General features: G+C 43.2%; 1 protein-coding gene across 2 annotated transcripts in view; it reads right to left on the bottom strand.

The window, feature by feature from the left end:
* Nucleotides 1-27887, bottom strand: part of MGMT (O-6-methylguanine-DNA methyltransferase) — a 471419-nt gene that overhangs the window by 11150 nt on the left and 432382 nt on the right. The window lies entirely within an intron of this gene.

The following is a 27887-nucleotide window of genomic DNA, read 5'->3' as shown; positions in this document are numbered from 1 at the left end:
GAGTGAGCATCACCAGTAATGAGGTGGTCGCAGCGGTTGGTCCTAAGCTTCCCTATCCTATCATATTGGGATGCAATTTCCCAGGATTTGTTGAGCTCGTAAAGGAACAACAGAGACAACGCCAATGTAAAGTCTCCAAGGCCCTACCTTTGAAAAGGGAGAAGAGTGGAAAAGCACGCCCAGTTCTCTTTGGAGAGAGAACCTCTGCGCAACTAATATTTATGGAAAGAAATCTGCAACACTTTGTCCGGTTACGGCCAGAGAAAATAATTATTTGCAGAGGTGTTATACCCAATACAGATGTTACCATGGCTGTGCTGAAAACCGCCACCTCTGAGGTTCCTAGGGGCTGCTCTAGTTCACCTGGTCCTAAAGAAGGAGGATACCTTGTCAGCAAAACAGCGAAAAGGAGCGGAAGCCTTAGTTTGCAATAATCAGGGTGTTTTTTCTTCCCTGCCGGGATGCACTACAGATGGGTCCTCATACATCTAGCCTCCTTGCTCGTTAAACAGCCCTTCTAGTCGCGCCATGCCATTGCATGACTCGGTAGCATAGAGCATCTTTTGTGCGACTTTTTACCTTCAAATGTGTCTTATTCGCACAGCGATGCGAACAGATAGCACAAACAGCTTCTGCTGAGTAAAAGGATATGTGGCATGCCTATGTTCTGAGAGCGAGTGTATCTGCATGCGAAATGCTACGTTACAGTGTCAGTGGATGTAACACTGTAACGTAGCATTTCGCATGCAGACACACCCACACTCGCTCTCAGAACATAGGCATGCTGCATATCATTTTAATCAGCAGAAGCTGCTTGTGCTATCTATTTGCATCGCTGTGTGAATAAGACGCATTTGGATGTAAAAAGTTGCACTAAAGTTGCCCGGCGCTACCAAGTCAAGCGGAGCTTCCACGTTATGTGTGGCACGACTTGTATCGCATGGAGGATAGATATATGTGGACACATCTGTACCTTGGTGGAAACCGACATAAATATACCAGGAGGAGTAAAGCAGCGACCGTATTGCATTCCTAAGGCACAAGTTATCCGGCAAGAAGAAAGCTCGGTCCTGATACTTCTCGCTAGACCTCTCTGATGTCGCACTGGTTCTTTGAGGGATACTTTGTTTGCGGGGCAGCGGAAAAGAGCAGAACCCAGTGTCCGCAAGAAAAGAAGGATGGTTGCTCCTCTGCCAGAACACACCATGTTCAGGGGGTATGAAGAAGACACTCGACAATCAACCCCACCCCACAAGCTCGCTGCCTAGGTGTCATCCTTGACTCTGAACTGTCTTTTGTTCCCCACATTCAATCTGTCTCTAAATCCTGTTACATACTGTACATCTAAAAAAATATAGCCAAAATTCAACCATATCTTACGCAAGACACTGCAAAAGCTCTAATACATACACTGATTATTTCCCACATTGATTATTGCAATAGTCTCCTTATTGGTCTTCCCAAAAACAGGCTCTCCCCACTACAATCCATTTTGAATGCAGCTGCGAGGTTGATCTTTCTCACCAAATGTTCAGTGTCTGCTGATCCACTCTGTCAGTCCCTCCATTGGCTGCTGGTCTTCTAACGTATTCAATTTAAAATACTTACATTCACACATAAAGCTATTAACCAAACCACACCAACATACATCTCTTCACTTATCTCAAAATATCTTCCAATCCGACATCTCCGCTCTGCACAAGATCTGTGTGTCTCATTCCCGCGCATTACTTGTTCCCATGCACAGTTACAGGACTTTTTTCGGGCTGCACCCACCCTGAGGAATGCCCTTCCCACTAGTTTCCAAACATTCAAGCGTTCTCTGAAAACTCACCTCTTCAGACAAGCTTATCAGATTCCAGGACCGCCCACATAACCTTTTATAGCTCCCCATCTAACTCTCTTCTTATAGTAAACACCTATCACATCTTCTCTTTCTTCAATGTATTATCCTCCTAACCCTAGGCCAACTTTCCAGTGTGATTGGATTATGCAGCCCACCAAGAACATCTGCAATCGGGCTGGACCAATTTGCAATATGTAGCACCTATCCTTGTGTATCAACACCTATTTCCCTATAGATTGTAAGCTTGCGAGCAGGGCCCTCTTACCTTTATGTATGTATTTTACGTTTGTATGTATGTATGTCTTTTACAACCCAGAAAATGTTAATTTTGATTCAAATTGTAAAGCGCAACAGAATTTGCTGCGCTATATAAGAAACTGTTAATAAATAATAAGACACGCCTGGAAAGGTGGTTCAGAAGGCTAAATGGGCTTGGCTGTTGCCAAAGGGAAAGTGCACTTCCCCAAGCTTGGAAAAACGAAAGGGGGGGATGTGTGGTGAGAGGGGTGGTCTCTCACCTGAATTGCCCACATTCTGGTGGGATCAGCTCCCTCCAAGGGAAAGGAAAACAAGACCGGAACATTCTGCAGCTGCAACAGAAGTTTGGAATTCTGGGTTTTCTGGGCTGCACAGCTCAAAGTGGAGATATGGAACTCCTTTTTTTCGAGGTCGCCCAGAGCCAGCAGGAAGTCGGCAGCACAGGAAGGGTTTAAAACTCTCACACACCTGTTGCTCATTGCTCCTGATGCCGGACAAGCTGGCCAGGTGATAGGCCGGGGGTGATGGTTAGTATTAGGGTGACAGGACCTGGAAGGTCCACAGATATTGTAACTGCTGACTGTTAAGCACAAGAAGTGCTGGGACATTTAATTTTATGTTTATTTGCTTATTTTCTGTTATTTGCCTGTGTGTATCCAGGCTTATGCTCACGTATGCTAAGGTGGAGTACTTGCTGCCATATTAAAAAAACAATGCCTCACCGAGTACCTGCCTGCCCTCATTTCTATACCCCATGTTACATAGAGTATTAGTACAGTTCCATGATTTACATGCTCTGCCTCCCCCCCCCCCATCTATTGTGTACATTTTTTTTATAGGAGATAATCCTCTCACAAGACAATAGCTTGGGGGTGTCGCCTAGGATCGCATGTGACTTAATTAGGAGCAGGGTATGAAATCGCTGGAGGTCTGAAAAGGCTAGAAAAAAACATAAATGAGAGGGAAATTAGTATCTGACACAACCCCCAGAGTCTGCTCATAACCCGCGCAGGGGGATAACATATAAAATGTCCTGTTTAGGCACCGCTATGCACAGACATTTCTGAGGTTACTGTCCCTCTAATCAGCTAAAAAAAAACATGACGTCTCCTGTTGTTACTGCATAATTATGAACAATTCCCGTCTTTACATCCAGGCTAAGAGCAGTTTTACAGAATGGAACGCCACCCCTTATTTTGATGTGAGATTAGATTGAGAGGAGCATAAAATAGCAAAAACAGGATTGTGATTAATATGTTAATGTGAGTGGAAGCTGCCATACATCTACCTTCAGTCTTGGTAAAATGGGATATCAACCAAACATTCTAATGGAACACTCCCTCTAGTGGCCAACTTATCACATAACATGGTAGAATACTTCCAATCTTTGCAAAGAGTTCCATCAGACATGGAAGTGCTCATTAAGAAGAGCCTATTCTTATGCGTGGAGTTTCCAGGGTGCTGTACTGTGGACTATGCAAAACTAAGTTCCAAAAAAGCTACATATGAACCCAAAATAGCATCTTCCCATGTTACGGGTGGACTATTTGCAGAGGAAACCAGCCACCCTCTACCTGAAACTAGTACAGTTGGCGTAGAACCTTCAATACTTGTGAAGGTGCTGAGTGTCCAGACTAAACAGATGAGTATTATTTTATACATATTGATAAAATCTAGAATTAAATAGAACGCTCCCAAACAAAACTGCAGCACAACCTTTGGGGTATTCCAAACCTTCCTTATTTGTTATAAGTTCATCAGGAGCAGGCTTATTACTTTATTAAAACATTGATTGAAGATCCTATGAATGGTTTGCCGGTTACTTCTGGCAGACTTAGGAGTCTGTTCTATCTTCGAGATGTGATGTTATTCACATACTTGCGATTCACAGAGAGCAATGTTCTGTTGGTCAAGTGGCCTTGGAATGTAACTGCTGACATGTGAAAGCTCTGAAATCTACTTTCCAATATCTTATGTGTAATCTCTCCCTCCTTGCAGATAAAATCTGATAAGACTGATTGATAAATGAGAGGGAGACATAGGGGCCCATTTATCATTGTATATCTGTGGTTTAATCCCCCAAAAGGGATGTAGTGAATATGATGGCGGACGTAATGCCGTGCGCCGGAAGCCCGATCTGGGACTAAAGATAGGCGTCGAAATCCTGACGCCTATCTAAATTCTGACGCCGGAATCTCGACAGCCACCATCCTGATCGAACCGGGGTGTCTTAGCTGTTAGCCGAGGGGGGAGGTGGGGGGTTAGGTTTAGGCACCACTGGGGGGGTTAGGCACTAAAGGGGAGGGTTAAGGTTCAAGAAAGGAGGGTAACGGTTCTACCACAAAGAACTATGGTTTTGAGGTAAAATGGACCATTTGGGGCCTATTTATCAAACTATATTTGCAGGGGATCTTTCATATTTTCGGGTACCCCCGTGGGTATTTTTCGGGGGTATTCGTAAATATTACTGGACTACTTCCTGCAGAAATTACCTGGAGAGGGTCCCATACCGGCAATGGCCGACAAACATGAGCGGTGAGCAGACCACGCATGCGCAGTAGCACTGCAAAGTCCACATAGAGAAGTGAAATGAGCGCATTAGCGATCATTTTACTTCTTATACTTCGCAGGAGCAGGCTCCCTGCATGTGATTAATAATACATTCAGGCGATCCATAGTGTCTTATTGCTGTGAATAGCAGCGTTAAATTATAGTTATCGCGTGTAAAACCCAATAATTGGTATATATGCCCCTTTTGGTGATACCAGGGACCTTCTAGATATTGGATTTGGGGGACATTTCTACCACAACAGAAGCAGAATACCATCTTAGGTATCTCCTTCCACATGACTGCTTTGAACATTCAACCCAATACCATGAAAATAGGTATATTTTGGCTGCTTATCTTGAACAAAACCCGTACTAGCAAGTATAAAAAGAAAATCCCTCCTTCGCCATTTGAATAATGCAGCCAAGGTAAACATCCCGGTGTATTGGAAGCTTTCTACAACCCAGCCTCTTAATTTTTACATGGACATGGATGACCTGATCATATTGGCCAATGCTAAATAGATGGATTGTTGTACCACATGGTTGTAATGGCTACAATTCAAGGAATCTACCACATACATCATTCACCTCTCAGCCTAGTGACCCCAGCAGTTTTTGCTGTTTGTGTGTCTGTATTGTTAGTGTGGTGTGTTGTTGTTGCTTTTTTTCCCTCACTAAACAACAGATTGTGGGCAGAATGTACTAAGCGTTGCATCCGCGATACTGTACATTCTGCCTATTATTGGGTACATACCGGGATAATATCTATCAACGGGAGGTCCAGCCAAGACCTCAACTTCCTAGTATTTCTTCTGGGACCCAATGTTACTACTCTGTGAAGTTTTCATCAAATCCATCCAGTGGAAAGCCCAGAACTGGCTCCCTGGGTCAAAGGTCTGCCCAGTGTACACCAACAGGAGAGAGCCGACCGGGATCCGGACCCCCCTAATACCTGGGCAGGATCCAAATGTCCGATGAATTTTATATATAAGATTTGTCGCTATATGGTCTACTAGCTTACTTTTCAATACTAAGTTTTCAATCCTGAGATTCAGGATTGAAAAAACTAAATCCCGGGGTTCCCGAGGATTGGCCTCGTTCTAAAAAAAAAAAAAAAAGCCCCCCCCCGACCAGCCTCCACAGTTATTTACCAAGTGGGGGGGATTTTGGGTGGCGTGCAGGCTCCCGGCTTTCAATAACAACCACCCAGGACTGGGTTGGGTGGGTGTACCCATCCAATCGGCGCTGCAGAGTGACCTCTGTCCTCACGTCAGTGCAAGCCGGGGGAAGGGGGAGCCGGCAGCGTCTGAGCACTCAGCTGGAGGTGCTCAGTGTTATCCGGTATGTAAAAAAAAAGCCTTTTATGGCCAATCCTGAATCCCGGGGATTGGAGGCTTCCAATCCCAAGATTTGATCCCAGCCATTTTTAGGCCAAAATCCCGGGATCCCGACCCCGGGATTGGCCTCCCTAGCTGTGGCACATCACACCTAACAAGCATGGAGCATCCCAGCTCCCAGAGCATGCGCCATGTACAGTACATGGGCTGCAGTGACTGGACAGAAGAGGGCAGGGGACTGGTAAACAGTAGGAAGGGAGCGAGCAGCTGATGTGACCTGGCGGATGGCGTCTCCATCTATTTACAAGAGCACACATAAATATACTTAGAGATGTATGTAAACATTTTCAATTGACCTTAAAATGGACAAACATTTTATTACAGCATGTTTAAAAGGAAGTGAATATTTGAATCCAATTGATGCTGAATCTATTAATACTCAGTGATATTTGAACATAATATAATAGTAGTTTCCATGTATGACTCAAAAAGGAATTAAAAAAGAACAAAAGAATGTTCCTCTGTTTTATAGCAGAACCTGCGTTTGCAAAGGACACTGAACATAAGTATTTTGTTTCCAGAGAAAGCTGGTCTTCTGCAGTTACTCATGATAACGATGCAGTGGGCTGACATCAATGATTGATGAGCTTGATATGAGTAAGGTCCAAAATATGTTATATGATGGGGAGGGTACGCGCTCTCACTATAGTCGGAACACAAACAGTATCCGTGACAATATGAGACCACAAACAACGAGACAATGTTCCTTCATTGCAGTTTTCTGCAGTATATAAACATATGATTAAAGTACATTTAGGGTACTTCTAACAACATTATTTTTTATCATAGTTTAATTACTGGGCTCTGATAGGACAATTCCCTTTTTCTACAAAAAAAAAAAAAAAAGAGGTGCAGTTCAGTGATTCTCTGCTACTGCGCAAAATATTTTGAAAACCACAACCGCACGTGTTCCCCTGTGTGTATGCACAAACGCGCCATTGCGTACGGGACCGCCGATATCAGAAAAGGTGATGGCGAAACCCAGGGAGGCGGCCTGAAGTGCAGGCATAAAAACCTGACGCCTGGGCGGGTTATGGGAGTGCCGTTTGCGTGTCAGTGAAAGAATCGCAGCCTCAGATGAAGAAACTGCACCTGCCATAGGGCTAGCACAAGTGTCGATGGTGCGCACTGCAACACCACTGGCGGTTCTGAACACTCCACCAACAGCGCTGTGGCAGAGTGCATGGGCACTGAAAGTGGGGGTCTTGGGGCTTGCACATTCTGGCACAAGCTAATATACAAGGGGAGGACTGAAACTTTCATTTGCATATTACGGCCACAGCCGCTCCGCAAACAGACGCGGCCACGGAAGAGACTGCGTGGACCTCTGAATCAGGTACTTGATGCTTATTTCCCCATACTCCTGGACCAGAATAAGTGGGTGTAGTTACCTATAACTGTCCTACCTTAATTGGGACCAATAATGGACCTATAATTAGGTATAGGGCAAACTACAGGACCCAAGAGTGGCGCGTTTTTTCATTTCAAAATAGTGGATGCCCTATGAATGTGGCATGTTGTTTTTAGAATGTGCGTGTGAGAGAGGCACAGTGGTGTGTGAGAGAGGCACAGTGGTGTTGTGTGAGAGAGGCACAGTGTGTGTGAGAGAGAGTCACAGTGGTGTGTAAGAGAGAGTCACAGTGGTGTGTGTGAGAGTCATAGTGGTGTGTGTGAGAGAGTCACAGTGGTGTGTGAGAGGCACAGTGGTATGTGTGAGAGGCACAGTGTGTGTGAAAGAGTCACAGTGGTGTGTGTGAGAGAGTCACAGTGGTGTGTGTGAGAGAGTCACAGTGGTGTGTGTGAGAGAGTCACAGTGGGGTGTGAGAGAGTCACAGTGGTGTGTGTGAGAGTCACAGTGGTGTGTGTGAGAGTCACAGTGGTGTGTGTGAGAGTCACAGTGGTGTGTATGTGAGAGTCACAGTGGTGTGTATGTGAGAGTCACAGTGGTGTGTGTGAGTCACAGTGGTGTGTGTGTGTGAGAGTCACAGTGGTGTGCGTGAGAGAGTCACAGTGGTGTGTGTGAGAGGTACAGTGGTGTGGGAGAGGCACAGTGTGTGTGAGAGAGGCACAGTGTGGAACAGTGTGTCAGGGTGTTTGAGAGGCCAGAGTGTATGTCAGTGACTGTTAGAGGCACAGAGTGTATGTCAGTGACTGTTAAGAGGCACACAGGGTACATATCATTAGACTAAAGAGGGCACAGGTTATTTAGACTAAAGGGGACACACATTATAATTAGACGAAAGGACATCAATTGTATTTATTAAACTAAAGGAGGCGCTTATTATTATTATTCTACTATGCTGCCACAGATGATTATTATTATTAGACTAAAGAGGACACAGATAAAATGTTTTAGACTAAACTGGGCTCAGCGATGTATCTGGGAATCTGAGAATGTGCACCAACGCTTCCCATTCACCCTGCTGGAGCTTGAGAGGTGCTGCAAAGAGGAATGCCCAAAAATAGGTGTGCCAAGCTTGCGGCATCATATTCAAAAAGACTTGAGGCTGTAATTGCTGCCAAAGGTGCATCAACAAAGTATTGAGCAAAGGTTGTGAATACTTATGTACATGTGATTTCTTAGTCTTTTTTTTTTTTTTATTAAATTTGCAAAAATCTCAAAAAAATCTTTTTTACACGTTGTCATTATGGGGAGGACAAAAATGAATTTGTAACATTTTGGGATAAGGCTGTAACATAACAAAATGTGGAAAAAGTGAAGTGCTGTGAATACTTTCCGGATGCACAGTATATGGCAGTTTCAAAAAAAAGTGCAAGAAGTCACTAAAGTCCCCTAACAACCTATTATACATAACTGCTAGTCAAAAGTGGAGCCCAGGTGCATTATCAGTCAATAAGGACTCCCTCACGATCCTGATAATCCGCTAATTTATGTTTGTTTATCTTTGCCATTTTGTCTCCTCTGCTGGTATATACCAAAGTGAGTTTGAAGACCGATATTAAAGTTTGACTTGTATACATAAGATTTTGTACTGCCATGAGATCGTTGAAGGATTTGGTTGTTGTACAGTGCAAGGAAAGCAACACATTTTATAAATTGTCAAGATGATTTGCCTAGCAATATCATTAAATAGCAATGTCCTGAAAGCACATAGTCAGGCTTCAGTTACCATATGAATAAGGACTGCTGTAGATTGGTCATGAAATCCTAAAGAGTTTGGTCTTGGGCAAGGTCTCGACAGGAATGAGTCTTCGTGCTCTCTAGGTTGAATATCCTATCTGCTTATCCTATGGCCAATGGAAGACTCCTTTTACCTCCTCTGCTCACCAGACCTCCTCCTGCTGTCCTGGGGGTAAGTTTGCTGGGCTCCAAGTCACCACAGCTCCAGGCTGTCTTGGAGCATCCTCCTCTTCTGGACACCATCATTGCTCCTTCCAGCCTGCTGCAGCTCCGCTGATTTCTGGGGCTTCCCCCGAAGTGTGGTGGCCACTGACATTTGGCTGTCCACCCTGGTGACCACTGTTTGTTTGAGTCAGTGCCAGGGCTGAGCTCTGTGCTGAGCTCACAGCTGTGGCGTCCCGCCCTTCACCATTTTGGGAGCTGCTGTTCGTCCCAGTGTTGCTTCTGTGGCTGAGACTGCTTCTGCTCATGACCGCCTCTCAGTTGCTGGTCCTGGGCTTACTGAGGACAGTATACTCTCACCTCTTTCCTTGCTTCGCTGCTCCTGTATCTCCGCTCTCCTGTGCAGGGTTACCCTGTGGAATTATACAACTGCTCCTCACCTGCTGTTGGCCTGTCTCTCTATTACTATGCTGTCTGGGTTTTGGGGTATGTAAGCTTTTTGTATAGTGATAGCGAATCCTTCCCTGCCTCTATATGCTGAGTAGTGAAACCTGTTTCTCCTTTCCTTATTGCGCCTTTTGATATGGTACCTGCCGAATATCAAGCCCCTAACTAAGGCTGAGCCGCTCACAATTTGTGATGTGTTTATGATAATGTCTCTCTGTTGGGTTTATTAAAATCTGCTGTCTTCTTTTTTATTCTTCTATCTCCATGGGGCCTATTCATCAAATAATAAATGGCCCGGCAACCATGCGGAAATGCTAGATTCCAAATATTTAAGTTACCGGGGCATTCATCATCATGGGTCCGATAGGACCCCCTTAGTATTCAGCTAACTCCGAAAACTGAAAGTTTTTGGAGTTTGATGCCAAGAACAAGCGCCATCTTCAGACGGCGCTAGCTCTCGTAGTCCCGCTCCTTCCTATGGGAAGGAGTTCTGGGGATGCGAAGAGGGATCCGAGCTGATCCCTCCGCCGCCTCCTCACTACCTCCCCAGCGTCTGTGTGCATGTATGACCTCGGGCCGATGGGGAGGAGGTAAGTAATGCAGCTACTTCTGTAGCTGCGATACTAACCGAGGGGACATCTGCTTTTCGGAGCAGTTGTCCCCTCACCGGAGCAATGATGAATTGCTCTGGTGCAAAGTTTCCACCGGTTGCGAGTTGGATACTTAAGTATCCCTCGCAGCAAGATCAATCCATCATCGGAGGCCATACGGCCTTCGATGATGAATAGGCCCCTATATGTGCTGGAGCTTCATATTGTTACTTGTACTTATACACATTTGTCATGTCTGTTTATTTTTGTTCGATGTGTTTTTGAGGGTGTAACTTTCAAAATCTTATAAATAAACACAATTTAAAAAAAAAAATTGTGAAAAATATAAATTACTAAAAATATAAGATCTTCCTATACCTAATGAGCAGCCAGAATTCTCGGGGTGTCCATTTGGGCAGGGTTATTCAAAGAGCCATTCAATACACTGATCAACCATAACATTAAAACCACTGACAGGTGAAGTGAATAACATTGGTTATCTCGTTATAATGGCACCTGACAAGAGGTGGGATTTATTAGGCCATAATTGATCATCCAGTTCTTGAAGTTAATGTGTTGAAACAAAAAAAAAATGGACAAGTGTAAGGATCTGAGCAACTTTGACAAGGGCCAAATTGTGATGGCTAGGTTCATGGGTGCCCAAGGCTTATTGATACACGTTGGGAGCAAAGGCTAACCCGCCTGGTCCTATCCCACAGAAAAGCTGTTGTAGCACAAATTGCTGAAAAGGTTAATGGTGGCTATGATAGAAGGGTGTCAGAACACAGTATAACACACAGTTCATCACAGCTTGCTAGATATGGGGTTGCATAGCCGCAGACCAGTCAGAGTGCCCATGCTGAACCCTGCCCACTGCCGAAAGTGCCTACTATGGGCATGTGAGCAAAAGAACAAGGTGGTCGGGTCTTTACATCATGAGGACGGCCGGGTGCATGTGTGTTGATTACCTGGGGAAGAGATTGTACCAGGGTGCACTATGGGAAGAAGGCAAGCTGGCGGAGGCAATGTGATGCTCTGGGCAATGTTCTGCTGGGAAACCTTGGGCTCTGGCATTCTTGTGGATGTTACTTTGACATGTACCACCTTCCAAAACATTTTTGCATACCTAGTACACCCCTTCAGAGCAATGGTATTCTCTGATGGTGAGCCCTTTCAGCAGGAGAATATACCCTGCCACACTGCAAAACTTGTTCAGGAATTGTTTAAGGAACATGATAAAGAGCTCAAGGTGTCAACTTTGGCCTCCAAATTCCTCAGCTCTCAATCCGATCGAACATCTGTGGGATGTGCTGGAGAAAAAAGTATGAGCCATGGAGGCCCCACCTCACAACTTAAGGGACTTAAAGGACCTGCTGCTAACGTCTCGGTGCCAGATATCACAGAACACCTTCAGAGGTCTGGTGGAGTCCATGCCTCAGCAAGTCATAACTGTTTTAGCGGCACGAGTGGGACTTACACAATATTAGGCAGCTTGTTTTAATGTTGTGTCTGATCGGTGTACATACAGTCCACTTAAGATGCTAAAGGGAAAGGTTATCAGACAACTAAGGAGATTGCATCAGCTTTAAACTCCTACTATATAATCTAGAACAAAAGGGTATTGGGAAAAGAAGCAGCACTGCCACATACCTTGAAGTTATAGAATATCCTACACTAACATAAGCTTTGGGAATTATTGGATAAATCCTATATCACTAGGCAAAAGCCTAGGTCCAATTACCTACAATAAAACCTTTAGAGAAATGCTTGCTCCTGTGAGGCTCCAGGCCTTTACTGTGTTTTTAAACAGACTTGTTTCTCAAGACAGTACTTGGAGGCATACATTATTGTTATACCTAAAGAAGGGGAAGAACCTTTCCAATGCCCTAGATACAGGCCGATATGATATCTTAACAAGGACATGACTGTATATGCAAAGCTTATTGTTTAATATTTAAAGTATTATTCCGAGGCTTGTGATAATGAGCTATGTATCTCGACGGGTGAGACGTGATAATACCACCAAGCTCATTCGTTTTACTTCAAAAGTCAGACACTCCAGCTATTCCCTTATCAACAAACGCAGAAACACTTTATCATAGAGGAGAGATTTACCCTGTCTACTGGGTCAGTTGAACTGGATTCAGAGGGTTTACACAAATTCTGGCTTAGTATGAGGCCCTTCAGTTGGATTTAAAGTCAACGGTACCCTTTGGACTTGTTTGATATAACTATATACATTATACACTATATGGGTGGGAAATGAAGACAAATTAGTGCTTTTTTTGGATGACTTAATAACGCTAATCTACAATCAGGTGTTACTGGTCCTGACCCTTGTTGCAGAATCAAGACATTTGGGAGTGTATCCAACTTTAAAAGAGTATTAATTCTGCCACGCTTTATTTAGCCACATGTCCCCAAATTGTTGAAAATATGAAAGTAGATTTTTTTTGGCTTACACATTTGGTGGGAATGCATGTATAATGTCAGAAGAGACCACGGGGACGGGACATACTATAACGACAGCCTAGTCTTTTGACTTCTAAACCTGACTTGCATTCCAATCACTGAATACAGAAAGCCTCTCTTAAAATTATCTAAATAATGCAGCAAATGAAGCAGTTGCCAACCACTGAAGATCTCCTCCTTTGAAAGTTTGGCTTGCCAGCCTCAAGTCATCATGAATATAGGACATGATGCTTTCATCAGTGGAAAGGATTGATGGTTATTGTACCACACGTGGTATGAATTGAAATATTAAATATGTCTTCTGTGTAGGAGGTAAATAGATTTGAGAAGGTCTACAAATGATAAATGCCTTGGATTCCCATAGAATATATTGGCTCCCATTTCGGGATGCAGTCAGGAAGCCGACGGTCGAAATGCCGACCGCCGGCTTCCCGACAGTCAAATCCCGGCAGGGTACTAATGACAGGCGTCGAAATCCTGACGCCTGTTATTAGACCTACCCCGGGAGCCCAACGTCCGACATACCAAATGAAGGTAAGCCGGGCGCAGACAGCTGCGGAGAGGGAGGGTTAGGTTTCACGGCTCCTGGGGGGACTTAGGGTTAAACACCCCCCGGGAGGGTTAAGGTTTGGCTAGGGAAAGTGGGGGTTAGGGTTAGGCACCCCCCCGGGAGACTTAGGTTTAGGCTGTAGGGACGGGGGGATAGGTTTAGGCACTTAGCAGGGGGTTAGAGTTAGGCACTAGGGAGGGAGGTTAGGGTTAGGCACCCCAAAGGAGGGTTAGGGTTGGGGGGGGGTAGGGTTAGCATTACTTACATAAATCCGCTGTCGGGATCTTCATCCCTGCTGGGCTTCCAGCGTCAGGAGTTGAACCACCGGCCATGCGGCCGGCAGTAATACGTGCTGATTCCTTCAATTCAACATTACCTACACATTGTGGACATCTGACAAGCCATCATTTACTTAACCCCCTTTAATTATCAGTAAAGTGATTTCCATTAAGGATGTCTTTGTCTGATTTGATGCTATGGTGAACTGTCTCTTGTTATACCCAACAAGAGATTGGGGGAGATTGAGGGAGTAGATTGTAACTCAAAGTGGACTATTGCATTTAAAATAGACCTGAATTTGATCTAATAGGCTACCAAAAGAAAGCCCTATATGTTTTCTCCTCCCAAAATAAATGATGTAAGAGAGGCTAAAGAAGATTATTAAAACTATCACTGAGTTTTAATTCTCCACTTGACTTGGAGGAGTTAAAATGCAGGTCAGTCAGACAAATAAATTTGTTTAATCAATGTAAAAAGATAAAGAGCTAACATTTTTCGAACCACTAAATAGGCCTATACTTTAATCACACTAGTCAATGCAAATATACTAAGCGAAAAAGGAAAAAAAATTCTGTCCTTTACTATGCCTTTGCATAAACATGTCAAACTGGTCTATAGCCTTTGCAATTGTAAAAGACACTATCACAAATAGATCTTATTTCAACAACAACATGGAATGGTGCAGCTTCATAAATCAGACCATAAATCACATGCAAATAAAACTAATTCTTATTCCATCGTTCCGTCTTGTGTATTAATCGCACACCCAGGTCGTTCAAACCTGGCACGCACTCGCTATTCAATTTATCAAATAAAAGAAAAAAAAAAGATTTGATTAATGTAGTTTAATTATACATTTCTATGGCTCTCAAATTTATTGTTTTATGGGTCTGTTTTGTTATAGTTTTCCTCTATCAAAGGACCTATTCTGAATCAGAAATAAAAAAAAATAAAAAATAAAATCAGCCTTGCAGTCTTCTCAGAGCAGCTACAATGTCAAAAGTCTTCTATGGTTTAACTTGATAATCTCCCTTAGGTGGTGTCAGACATGAGGAATAGGGATCCTGCTAGGATAGGAAACTGGTTCCCATAAAAGTTTTGCAAGTCATGCGTGATCATTCAGGTTAGAAACAAATTGAACAATTCTATGCAACATTTTTGCCCACAGGGCAGATAGTCCCAACAGTATACCACCCAGGGGCGCAGAGGAGGGGGTGTACTAATTACCAGGGACTGGGACAGCTTCTGAGAAGAACAAACGTCCCTTTTGCAGCGTGCGGTTCCAGGATGCACAGTATTTTCCAATATACCTTTTCCTGAGGAGGCATAGCCACTCCTCCCGTATTTGGCCATCCCTCCTTCAGTACCCGGGCCCTGCGGCTGTCTCCAGAGCTCTGATACTACAGTAGGACATACCATATTGTGTGTCCCAACACTAATTTTGGTAATGATTAGTGGTCTGAGAAAAAAAAGAGGTGGAGTCCTCCTCTTTTATAAAATATTTGACTGATGATTTAAAGCATCTATAATCCACTTTAAACGTGGATGTGCTGCCCCAGATTAATTGGACAGTTTGGGACATACTGTACCTGATGTATTGCACTATGCTTACATATAGAGCCGTGACTAGATTTTTTGGCGCCCTGGGCCAAAGAGCATTTTCTGCTTCAAATAGGGACATAAGACACATGCCCCAAAAAGGGGCAGGGCCTCATGGGGAAGAGACATGACAAATATGATTTGTCCTGTACGATGATGAAGGGGTACCAGTCCCTTTGTTCCACTGTTACCCTGGTGTCACTGGCAAATACAGTGTTAAGCCAATAGCTGCAGTGATTATATGCAGTAATTAGGCAGTATAACTCACCAGCTGTAGATGTAGGAGAGCATTGGTGAAGCTGCATCTGCAGCAGGATTTATCCATCAGAACACCCGTGCACAAGTGTCTGGAGCCAGCAGTGTAGATCACCGACTGAAAGCGCGCTACTTGTAGTGTATATGCAGCAAATATCAGCGACGGGGAGGTTCGTTTATGTACCCTGCGCTGGCAGCTGAAATCACCAGCAAGGGTGCTCGTGGTGTGATGGTAACACCTGGGACTGCATCAGAGATGCCATCAGAAATGGTGGGGGCCAGTATACATTTAACAGACAGGACCCCCATTATGCTCCCCCACCCCGGTATTTTGGATGCAAAGTTCCAACAAGGCCTGCAAGTTTCCTTTGCAGGAGCAGATAGCTCCATGTGTAAGGTGTCTGACTGCCATGTGAGAGAAATGTGTGCGTTAAATAAAGGAGGATGTGTCTGAAGGTGCTTGGGCAGGTGGCCAGATGGAGGGGGAGTCTGCCAGGAAGTGGAAGCTACAAGTGAGAATGATTATAAACAGAAAATTGACAGGTGTGGCCAAACAGTGCCCCCTGCCCTGCGCTGTGGAACATGTTGCACCACCCTAGTTACTGCCCTGCTTACATAACACACAACACAGGTTTCTCATGTACAGTAAGGTGGGAAACTATGGAAAACAAATTTGATGGGCTGAATGCCTACTACATTTTAATCTGCCAGGTAAAGTACTGGATTTTGACAATATGTCCTTGGAAAGCAGGTGAAATGCTGTAGTATCCTCCCCACACAATTTGTACGTGGATGGGAGCAATACTGGAGAGCAGGAGAAGATATACAAGGGCAGACATGGATCAGGCACAGCTAGAACGGATAATTAGTGACAAATTACTCACATACCAAGGCAGTCAGATCTGTTGCAAATGTAAATTTTATAACCGGGCACAATAATTGCTTGTAATAGTCCTTTAAACGATGTATGCTCTCAGCCAAGACGAATAGTAGAAGCTTACTTTGAGCAAGATTAAACTGATCCGCAAAATCTGAAGAAAAACGAAAGTAGATCAGAGACCACATGATAGGACGAGACAAGTGTGCAAAAGCAATGCCGTAATCGGACAATAGTGTAATAGACGTACAGCTGTGGTTCATTACTTACTGCCACCAAATATGAATTAGAGCGAAATAAGGATTTTCAGGTACCAGTATAAAAGAATAAAGAAATTGGATGCAATGGGTCATATACAGAGTTCAGCACATGCCTGTTTGCGGAGTGTTATTTTTAATGGATTCGCAATGCGCCTGCTTTTGAAATTATTTGCGGGAGGTTCAGAGTCGTACACATTTCAACTGCATCTAAACTTAAGACTGAAGAGGTGTTGCTGGGTAGCAAAGGGGTGCTCCCACATAGTGAAAGTTTGTGTTAAAGAAACTGTGCGCTACGCCTTTGTTATATCTTTTGTATCCGGTAGAGGGTAGGTGCAAGTACGCACAGATAATGAGGGCTAGTAGCAAGCCAGAAGCACACAAAGATGTGGCCACATATCAAGATGCGTACAATTCTGTATATGCCCCTCTTTTGCCTGTGCAAAGTAGCATAAAGTAGCACCGTGTCTTCTGTGAGTTTAATCTCCCGAGATGTTCTCGCACAAGCGCAAAACTGCCCATGAAGTTTAGACCTTAAGGTGCCATCAGCCGCAGCAAAAAAAAGGAGCCTCACGCTGCAATCATAAATACACTATCATTTCAGCTTGTCATATATAAATGAATAGTCCGAGGGGTGAAAACCAAAAAACAGAGGCACACAGCATCTCTACGTACATAGCAGCCCTTTGTCTTGAAAAATAGTGATTGCACATTTTCCTTCAATCTCTTCCCAAAGTATCTGGGTGAATATATGCAAATGATCTAATAAACCAGCCATTAGACACCACAATCCTTTCAAGGACTACTGCATTTTCCGAAATAGGTGCTGTAATACCCAGTGCACACAGTTCTAAATGTTCATTAACTAATAAAATTATTCCATATAACTGGGTTAAGTTAAAAATTCAATCTTCATATCATTAGATAGTTCCTGTATAGAATTTGAGCTTTACAAGTCTGTCAGAATACTCAGAGGAAATCACAGACTTAGATTCCTCCTAACAATATTGATCTATTTTATAATCACAAAAACTCAGGGGTGTACCATTCAGCTCCAGTATAATCAGATTCAGCAAACTATAACACACAGTTTTGAGTGAATTATATTAATAATTTGTGACCCCAATTACAAAATTGTTTCTAAAATCAATCAGGTAAAACACAAGGCAATTGTCAGCTACAAAATTAAACATAAATTGCCATAAATAGATCCATATAAAAAAAAAAAAAAAAGAGAGAGAGAGAATTGTATTTGCCATTACAATATCTCAACGCAACAGACGTAGGGGGTCAATCCAATTAGGTGCGAATTGGTGCGAGTTTGCTTGTTTTTTGTTTTTTTTGTTCAGAGCAAATTTGTGTGTTTTTTTGTGCGCACTTTCCTGAGGTTGTAGGGAAAATAGTGTTTTAAAGAAAAAAAAAAAAGGTACACAGTGCAGAACCCTTTAGACAGCCCCCCCTCCCCCAATGACTAATTAGGCATTTAGAAGTTTTCAAATAGCTTAATTGGCCCAATATTTGCAAACAATGGCCTCAAATTATACCCCCATATCAATTTTTTTGTTCGTTTACGCACCCCAAATGTAATTATTTATATGATTATTATTATTATATTTTGAAAAAAAATTGCTTTCATCATTTTTTTTTACATTTTGTTGGAAAAATTGATATTGACTTCAAATGACCACTAAATCACTTTTTTTTACTTTTTTTGGCATTTTTTGTTTAATTAGTTTGAGATGAAACGAAAACAAAAAAAATTAGCTTTTGATCATTTTTTCTATTTTTTTTCTTTAAAAAGGCACAAATCAGCCATTTAACACCATTTGAAAACCTCCAGTACTTTCCTTATGACTAACAACCTTCTGTATGATTCTGCTAACGAAATTGTCAGTTTTTTAGGGTCCAGGGAGGTTTCCCCACTTTTTCATGCCCTTCTCCCAAGTTGCACTGAATAGATAATTCGCACATCCTCCCCGCGAGTAGCGCAAGTTGGTATTTCTATTTGGGTAGAGCGTATGGCTGCTAATAGATCTGTCACACACTGCTACAAGGAGGACATGGCTAAGCGGGGCGGGATTTTAAAGATGTATCCCAGACATGCAGCATGGGATGGGAAGAACCTGGGAAGAAGACTTACCTGTTCACATAAGCTGCCATCTTCTGGGAGTAAGTCCAGTAAGTACATGCTGCTTTCTGAAGAGATTCAAGCTCAGCCAATAAATGTGCTTGCAGTAGGTCAACCAATAGGAAAGGGCCAAGGCAGTGGTGAGCCCCATCAATACATCAACCAGCATGAGTGGGGCAAAAAAAGGCCACAACAGAGAAGATCAGAAGATAGCACTGCTGGGGAGAAAAGGTGCCACCGCCAGAAGGAAGAAGATAAAAGATGGTGGAAGACAGAAGAGAAGAGGACGCTGTAGAGGTATAATTAAAGACAGTGGATCAAGATGAGAAGAGGATAAAGTCAGGGACTCCTCATCCAAAATGAATGGATATAAATTTGTAGGTGCAACAAAACCACAAAATTCTACAAATATAACACTTATTTGAAATCTCAGACTCTCCCTATATATTTTATTTTATTTATTTTAATTTTTTTCGCCACACCATTTTGTCATCTTACTACATCTACATACTTTATTAAATTCCTATTGAAGGGAATGAACAAAAACTGCAGATAGGCCATATTTAGCCTAATGTGTGCCCCAAGTGCAGGTACAATAGGTGCCATCTGTATAAACATTTTATTTAACCTAAATGTTAGAGTAGGGTCTTGGAATGTGAAGCAAAGTTGGGTTCATTGTCACCTTCAAATGTTTTTCTCGTGCTACTAAAGTTTTATCAAAGTCTCTTAACATCAAAACGAAGGAGCGTTTTGTCTTAAACCTTTGTGGCCAACCGCGTGTCATTTGGAATTCCTGTGTGATTCTGAAATAGTTAATAGTCCATAAGCCTCAAATGTTGAGCGCTGGAGGATCCAGTGTAAAAGGCGATTATAGCGGTATAACCATAGTTAGCAATGCAGATGTGGAAATGGAAAATTCTAACTAACCTTAAACCACAGGGAAGTTATTAAATGAGGTATTATACAGGACAAAAGATTTGTAATTTTAAAATATTAAACACAGTTTAGTCAGGGGCCTACGTCTGGTGCAAATATTCAGTCTGCTAAAACAATTAAACTTACTAAAATTTATTACAGCCCTTAGGCAGTCTTAGGTGGAATATTACCCTACTTCTCTATTTGAAAGCCTTCGCTGCATAAAATGTAATTTTTATCAATATCCTAGGAGCTGCAATATTAAAGCTGCACTGAAATCCTCACGCTGTGAAATCTAATTCGTCCAATACATGAATCCATCATTTACACAGCTTTTCTTTTTTTTCCCCAAATACTATAAAACTTCCAAACCCATAGATTTGTCTCTAACAAAAATAACATGAAGGAGCCTTTCAATCAATATTGGAATCGCTCTGATTCTAGAACCAGCTGCATATTTTTCTCTAAGTTTGCATTTTGTTCTTTGCAGTAGAGGCCCCCACAAGGGACAGAGCTTGTTTTCACTTGCAGCCTCATCAATACCTAAATCCTGGTCAACAAGTGACATCGAGAAGCTGTAATCAATAGATCCCCTCGTGTTTTTTTTTTTTCCTTCTGGTCCTATGGCTCAGTACTACTGACAGGCCTGACACTTAGAACATGATGCTAAATCTTTATCAAGAGCCTTCCAGGTGACTGGCAGAACAAGAGGACGGTGGTCATTAAGACTTGTGGCAATCTGTGAATAAACTAAATCTTCAATAACGCCATTGTTCAGTAAAGGGGTGGGGGGGGGGGGGGGAGACAAAGCAGGTATGTTGGAGCTATCTGTACAATGTATTGATTGTGTTAGAACTGCATTTAGCAAAGGCTGGGGAAGTAACAGGGTGATGGAACGGAGCGTGTGCCACGTCCTCGGTTAGCGATGAAACGGTTGATAGAGTGCGCCTTCTATCCTGACTGCCAAAGCTGCCACACTATATACAAGTAGCCTGTTAGCATAAAACCTTGCAGTCTGTTGCTTTAATATAATACAGCCTTAGGTGATCTTCGTTTTTTTTTAAACCGCTAACTAAAGTAGTGACACACATGTGCACCGCAGATATGTGTAATCAGCTGTCACTGCAAATTTGTAAAACTACGATTCAGGACGATGTTGCACAAGCTAAGTGGGAAATTGTTTTTTTCCAACTTGGGTTAACAGCGTTCTGCAGCCTGGGTAACAATAGGGAACACGGTTGCTACTGCTGCAGAGCTTTTCCCGGCTACACTGCCTGGCGCATTAACGACTCTTAATTTGTAAATGTTGAAGTCATGCAAAGTATTAGGGTGCCGCCATCGTCTATAGGCAGTCTATGGCAAGCTGAAGTAGAACTCATGTGAATAAGGCCTGATTAATTCATTGGGAAACCAGTGACGTCACAAAGGCAAAACTTTCCTAGTGAATGGGCAGGCCGTAATCTCATAAACATTGGTTCATTTGGCTGAACGGCTGCCTCCCCCACCCACTGTATGTAGGCAACAGATGTGCTTTAAATGCCCAAGTTGCTGCCCAAATCAGTATGATCAATATGTTCAGTACATGGAATAAATTCCATTGCATCACATATTCTATACTATGCCCCAAGTTTTCTCGTCTGGAAACTTCTACTAAGAGATGCCAATAACTTGTTGACTCGGGGAGCGAATACGGTTGCCGACCACAGGAACAGAAAGAACAAGATGGAGACAAAAGGAATTGGGAAAACCAGAGATCATAGACAAAGACTGCAAATAAAGCCAAAACATAGGAGTGGAGAGGTTGTGGTGAGAGGTCAGAGCCGTGTGGTGAGAGGTCAGAGCCGTGTGGTGAAAAAGAAGGGATCTAACAAGACACGTTGTAATTGGAAAAAGTCCATCACACCATATGCTGTAATAAAGAGAGTTGGTATATGAAAGTCCTACAGGTGAAGCCTATGCTACTGAAAACAGAGAGGGAGTACTTAAGACAGTACGGTCTGTGGCTTACCCACTACTACACCATAGGTTGAGAATGCAAAGTAAGTTAACAAAATAATAAATATATATATATATACATACACACAGGGTTTGCGCCCTGAAAAGTCGACCCGATCCTTGAGTTTATTTATAAAGTTAGTAGACTCTGAGTGCCGTTCGTTACCCATAGGACATACATGCTTCATAGGAAAGGCACGGGGCAAGTTGGATTGTGCTATAGGAGTGCCTGACATTGTGGATTTATATATATATATATATATATATACACAGCAATATCCATAAATATAGATGAGCTCATTCCACTACGCTGTCAGTAGGTGCTGCAATCCGGGGTCGGTGTTTTCTGGTTGCCATAGCAAATTATTTTATTAGACTTCATTTAGTTGATATTCAGATTCATAGTATTAATAATATTAGTGACAGGCTGTACACTCAACTAAGCCTTACCTGGAACAATAATTTAAGCAAGCAGAATATGAAGCCTGGCTATTACCGCTAACAGACCACAGAAGACATCTTATTTGAGTAACAGAATAATCATTTATGAAGGCCTCGGACTAATCAGGCAGGCGTTCTCCGTCTCCCATGAGTATTTTTTTGATTTCTGTTTGATCCTCGTATACAATCCTAATGAGATTTTTAATTGAACTTTATGGGTACCCTTTGAGGCCTGCAGACCTCACAATCAATCTTGAGTGCTGTAAATTATTTGAAGTTTTTCTTACAAAAAAAGGTGAGGCACCCTGCATGTCCTTGGCATAATTTGAAGTGGAGATGTTGCTTGTCTCTGCAGCTGCTGGCACCTTTTCCACCTTCTCATAAAGTTGAAGGTCATTGTATGAATTATGTGGAGCAACAGAACTACAAAGGCAAACTTGTAGACAGTGTACACTACGATTTAAGCATCACCCTGACAACACTTGACAGAAAATATGGATTTTCAGCTATTTAGTAAAAAATAAAAAATAAAGTAGAAAAAAAATTCTTATTTTCTTCTTTGTTGTAAATGTTGGCAATGACTGATGGTTCAGCTTCGAGTCACTTTAACCGTTTGCGCTTTGTGGGGCTGTGCGACACTTTTCAAACATACAAGTTTTCCGTACGGAAAAACAGGCTGCACACTAGAATTCAAAGGAATGTATTTTGATGATTTATTTCTTTACCTAGAGTTCCTCATATTTTACTTTTTAGTAAACAGTAAATGAAAAATGCTATAAAAGAACTGTTAAAGTCCATTATATAAAAGGGCCACATACCGTATAGGCTATTTTACATAAAGTTCCCCCATTTCTGGAAGCTGTTTGCACCTCAATAATGAGATCGACTTATGTGTATTACTTGGCTTTAGTGGGAATAACTGCACATGACATATGGGAGAGGGACAAATAAGATATAATACCATATGTTCAAATTTCATATAGATACTCAGAAGTGGAACTGTGGCGCACTCAGGAGGAACTGTGTACTGAATAGTATAAAGTAGTTGGACTTGCCCAGCCACAGCAGCTCCTCCCATGCGACATTGCTGAGCATCCACTACTGTCCAGTCTTCTAATCTCTTCATCCCTGGGCAGTGCCCCCCCCCCACTGCCCAGGTCACACTGGTAATTGAATCGCCATTATGTGGGATGGAGTGAGGGATGAGAGTTTGGTAAAGGATGCAGACCAACTCTCATGTTTTTGTGAGACAGTGTAGGAGCTGGCCAGAAGGGAAGACTTCGATGAAGTTCCAACATGACAAATGATTGCAATATTCTGGAACAAACATTCCCTGGATTTAAATTAAATGCAGTTTACAGTGCAATTAAGTGAATGTACAGAATGAAACCACACAATACATCAATGTTTTGTAATTGCACACACACACCACATACTGTATATATTATATATCAACCCACAAATGTTGGATAACACTAACTTAAACAGTAATTTGTATACAAATTATTTTTATGGAAAAGTTGACTCAACAACAACAGATTAACCAATGATGGCATCTTTCCATTCAACTAAAGCTGTGTATGGGCCTGGAAAATAATAAAAAATAGACAAATTCTATTCTCTGCTGGTTATTAAATGAAGTGTCAATACTGATACCAGTCCCTATTTTTGTATTGTGTGCTTTCCACATTTTTGGAGGCCACCACCCTCCTTTACTGACTGCTGTTATTGGGCAATTTAGCTAACACTCTACAGTATATCCAGTTTAATTGGTGTACACATGCTTTTTAAGCTAAAGATAAAACAAACAGTTATTTGAAGCACCACAGCTTCTGAAATAAACTATCCAGAACCAGAGCAAGCTTCACTTGCTAATACATAGAAATGGACGGCAACTGAGAGACCACATTCATCCAACTCTAGAGGCTGAGACCAAATTTATACAATGCTAGAGGCTGAGACCACATTTATCCAACTCTAGGGCGTATGACTACATTCAATCAAGTCTAGAGGCTGAGAGGACATTCATCCAATTCTAGAGGCTGAGAGCACATTCACCGAACTCCAGAGGCTGAGACCACATTCATCCAACTCTGGAGGCTGAGAGCACATTCATCCAACTCTAGAGGCTGAGAGCAAATTCATTTAACTCTAGAGGCTGAGAGCACATTCATCCAACTCTAGAGGATGAGAGCACATTCATCCAACTGTAGAGGATGAGAGCACATTCATCCAACTCTAGAAGCTGAGAGCACATTCATCCAACTCTAGAGGCTGAGAGCACATTCATAGAAACTCTAGAGGCTGAGAGCACATTCATAGAAACTCTAGAGGCTGAGAGCAGACGCTGGGCTATGACTGTAGCCGAACTAGAATTAGATTTAAAAATGTACAGTCGCAGATGAGGAAAACTGGACCTTGGAATGAGAAAAGGCCGTGGCCGCTGCATCGTAGCACTTATTACACAAATTCAGACTTATTTGCACAAAGAAGTACAAAGGTCACTCATCACATTGATCAGTGCAATCTACCAAAGTAGTTATGTCACTCCAGTTGTTTTATTTATGTGAATAAGATGCACATTTTGAGCGAAAAAGACACTCAGCACGGCTGAGTCGCACAGAGCCTGGCACGACGAGGGAGGTTGTTTGGCACAACTGAAGCCACAAAGGGGGGGTTTCGGTATTAGCTATCCAGGCATCTGAAGGGGTCAGATAGTGGGGTGTGAAACATAAGGTCGACAATAAAAATGTTGACACTAATTTGGTACACACAAATAGGTCGACATGGAAAAAGATTGACATGACACAAGTTAGACAGTACAGAAGGTCAGCGTGGGAATGGTCGACACCGGAATAGTTAACACTATTTTTTCTAACCCTAATATTCACCCCTAACCAGTGTCAGACTGGGGCATGAAGGGCCCACTGGTGGAATGCAGTGGTATGGGGCCCATGCTTAAGGGGATGTAGCCAGCCACCAAAGACGCTTGGCTCACCAATAGGCAAATCTTGTTGTTTTTTCCATGTTGATCAGTGGTACTACTCCACCACCAGGTAACTGACCATCTAATAGAGTACCCATGTATGATTTGAGGTCTGGAACCTAACACCTGGAGGAGGGGGGTGGGCCCTCAGGCAGTGGGGCCCACCGAGGATTTCCCCTGTACCCGTGGGCCAGTCCAACCCTGCCCCTAACCCTCCCATTAGTGCCTAACCCTAATCATCGGGGTAATTGACTAACCCTAACGACAACAAAAAAATGTGTTGATCATTTATGGGTTGACCCATTTCCATGTCGGCCTTCTGTACAGTCCACTTTTTGTCATGTTGACAAAATCATTGTTGACCTTTGTATGGAACATGGGAGGCAAACTCATGCACCTGCAATGCGGCGACATGTCCCCCAGTGTGTGTACAATATATGTAAGCACACAACATGACGCCTTCTCCTCCATTTATCATCTAAATGGAGGAGAACTATAACACTAAGGGGTCTATGTACTAAGCAGTGATAAGAGACAGAGTGAAAAGTGATGTCTGTGATCTGCCATCTCACAGGCTGTGGTTGAAAAATGACAGTTGGGAGCTGATTGGCTGGCACCTTATAACTTTCTTATCACTTTTCACTCTGTCTCATAACACTGCTTAGTAAATAGACCCCTAAGAGACCACATTCTAATATACAAGGAGACCTCTACTAATAATCTAATCAGATTCACAAATACAGTACACAAGTTCAGGAATATTTAATAGGAGTTGATTGTGGGGGGAGATATTTTCCGCTACACAGCAAGCTTCCTGTCAGTAATCCCATCGCAGGACAGTATCCAGTCATTGTGCCAATATTCAGTGTCCATAGCAGAATATGGACCTGGACAGTTAATTTCAGTGTTAGGCTGCAGTTAGGTTTCAGGTATGGCTACAATCAGCTAAAAACGCTATGTTGACCTGCTGACTGCTGATATGTCAATGTCAACATTTGACATGTTGTCAAATGACATGGCAACATAATGTCCATGTCGATATTCTCAATGTCGATATTCAACCATGTTGACATTTTGCACCACATCGCAATCTCGAACTGCTAACAACAGAGCTGCATAACATACTGTGGTGTCAAATACATCAAATTCAGTCAACATATGGTATATTTGACATATATATTTTTGAATGTCATTAGCAGCAATTCAAAACGCAGCTGCAATTTTATGATCCCTCCCGAATATCGGGTGCCGCTCCAGACTCCCCGGAAAGGCAGGAAAGCCTCCTGGCTGCTGCCTACCCCCCCGACTACCTACTAGAAACCCGATGACGTGATTCGCACTGAATCGCGTCATCGTGGCTCCGCCCCCTGCTTCACAATGCCTTTTTCCCCAGGATTTTGAGTGGAGGGGGCAGGGCCACGATGACGCGATAGTGCGGCTCTGCCCCTGGCCCGCCCCCAACACGGATCTATTGCCCGGCCACGCCCCCCACTGTTTGCAGGCATTCAGCTCCCTCACGGAAGGAGGGAGCTGAATGTCGTCAAGTATGCACTACTTTCTTTGGTAGGATACAGTCAAGGCTGAATTAAGAGCCACATGGGCCTGGATCTGAAAATGATCAATGGTCTATTGCAGTGGTTCTCAAACTCTGGGGGTCATTCAGACCCGGTCGCAAGCACCGATGTGCTCGCAACCAGGTCGATGGGTAGCCCTGCGCACGCGCAGCGGCCGCACTGCGCGTGCGCAATCCCCGGACCGAGAGAGAAACTCTCTCGCTCCGGAACTCGCTACAAAAGGGGCGGCTGTCGATGTTGATCGATAGCTCGCCCCTTTTTGTAGGCGGGCCGTTGGGGGTGGTTTCCAAAACAGAGGCGTTCCTTAAGGAACACCTACCATTTTGTGGGCGGCCGCACTGACATCATCAGTGATGTCAGTGGGGAGCTTCCTGCTCCATCAGAACAGAAAGCTCCCTGGGGCTTGCGAGTGCCCAGACCCAACCTTAGGGTCTGGTCACAAGCCCCGATGGTGATCACCATTGCGACCATCACCCTGGTCGCAAGCTAAGCTGTTGGTGGTAATCCACAGCTTAGCTTGTGACCAGGAGGCCGCACCAAAAAGAAAGAAGCGCCTGCCCTCATTCAGAGAGAGCGATCGCTTCTTGCAACTGCCTCTGAATGAGGTCCTCTGTCCTTAAGACCCCACACAGGTCACCTTTTCCAGGTCACCCAGCAGGTGCACAGGTGTATTCATTACTCACTGACACATTTTAAAAGATCCACAGGTGGAGATAATTATTTAACTTGTGATTCTGTGAGGAAACCTGGAAAACATGCACTGTTTGGGGTCCTGAGGACCAAGTTTGAGAACCTGTGCTCTATTGTGAGAATCGGAGGTGGTGTGAGCAGTGCTGTGTGGGTATGGCCAGTGCATACATGCCTACTCTCCCAGAAGGAGGAGAATTTTCAAGGAGATCGGGGGTCCCTGAGTAAGGGGTGGGGATTTCTGCCGCAATTCTACAAGAATCGCATCATTTGGCTCCGCCCCCTAGTCTCCATAAATATGTAAAAGTAGGAAAAATTGCATTATTTTGTGCTGAATATACAAATAAAATTTGAATATTTGTGATTTATGGCCGACCATGTGGCCAGCTGGTCATTATCATGCTGTCCTAATGATGGGCCTATTTTTATGTGGAGGCCTGGGACTGTAGTCCCATCTTCCCCATCATTAATCTGGCCCTT

This window comes from Taudactylus pleione, unplaced genomic scaffold, assembly GCF_031769625.1.
Source record: "Taudactylus pleione unplaced genomic scaffold, aTauple2 ptg000198l, whole genome shotgun sequence".
NCBI classification, from domain to species: domain Eukaryota; kingdom Metazoa; phylum Chordata; class Amphibia; order Anura; family Myobatrachidae; genus Taudactylus; species Taudactylus pleione.
Note: the sequence above shows the minus strand (reverse complement) of the source record. Positions and strands in the feature narration are given on the sequence as shown.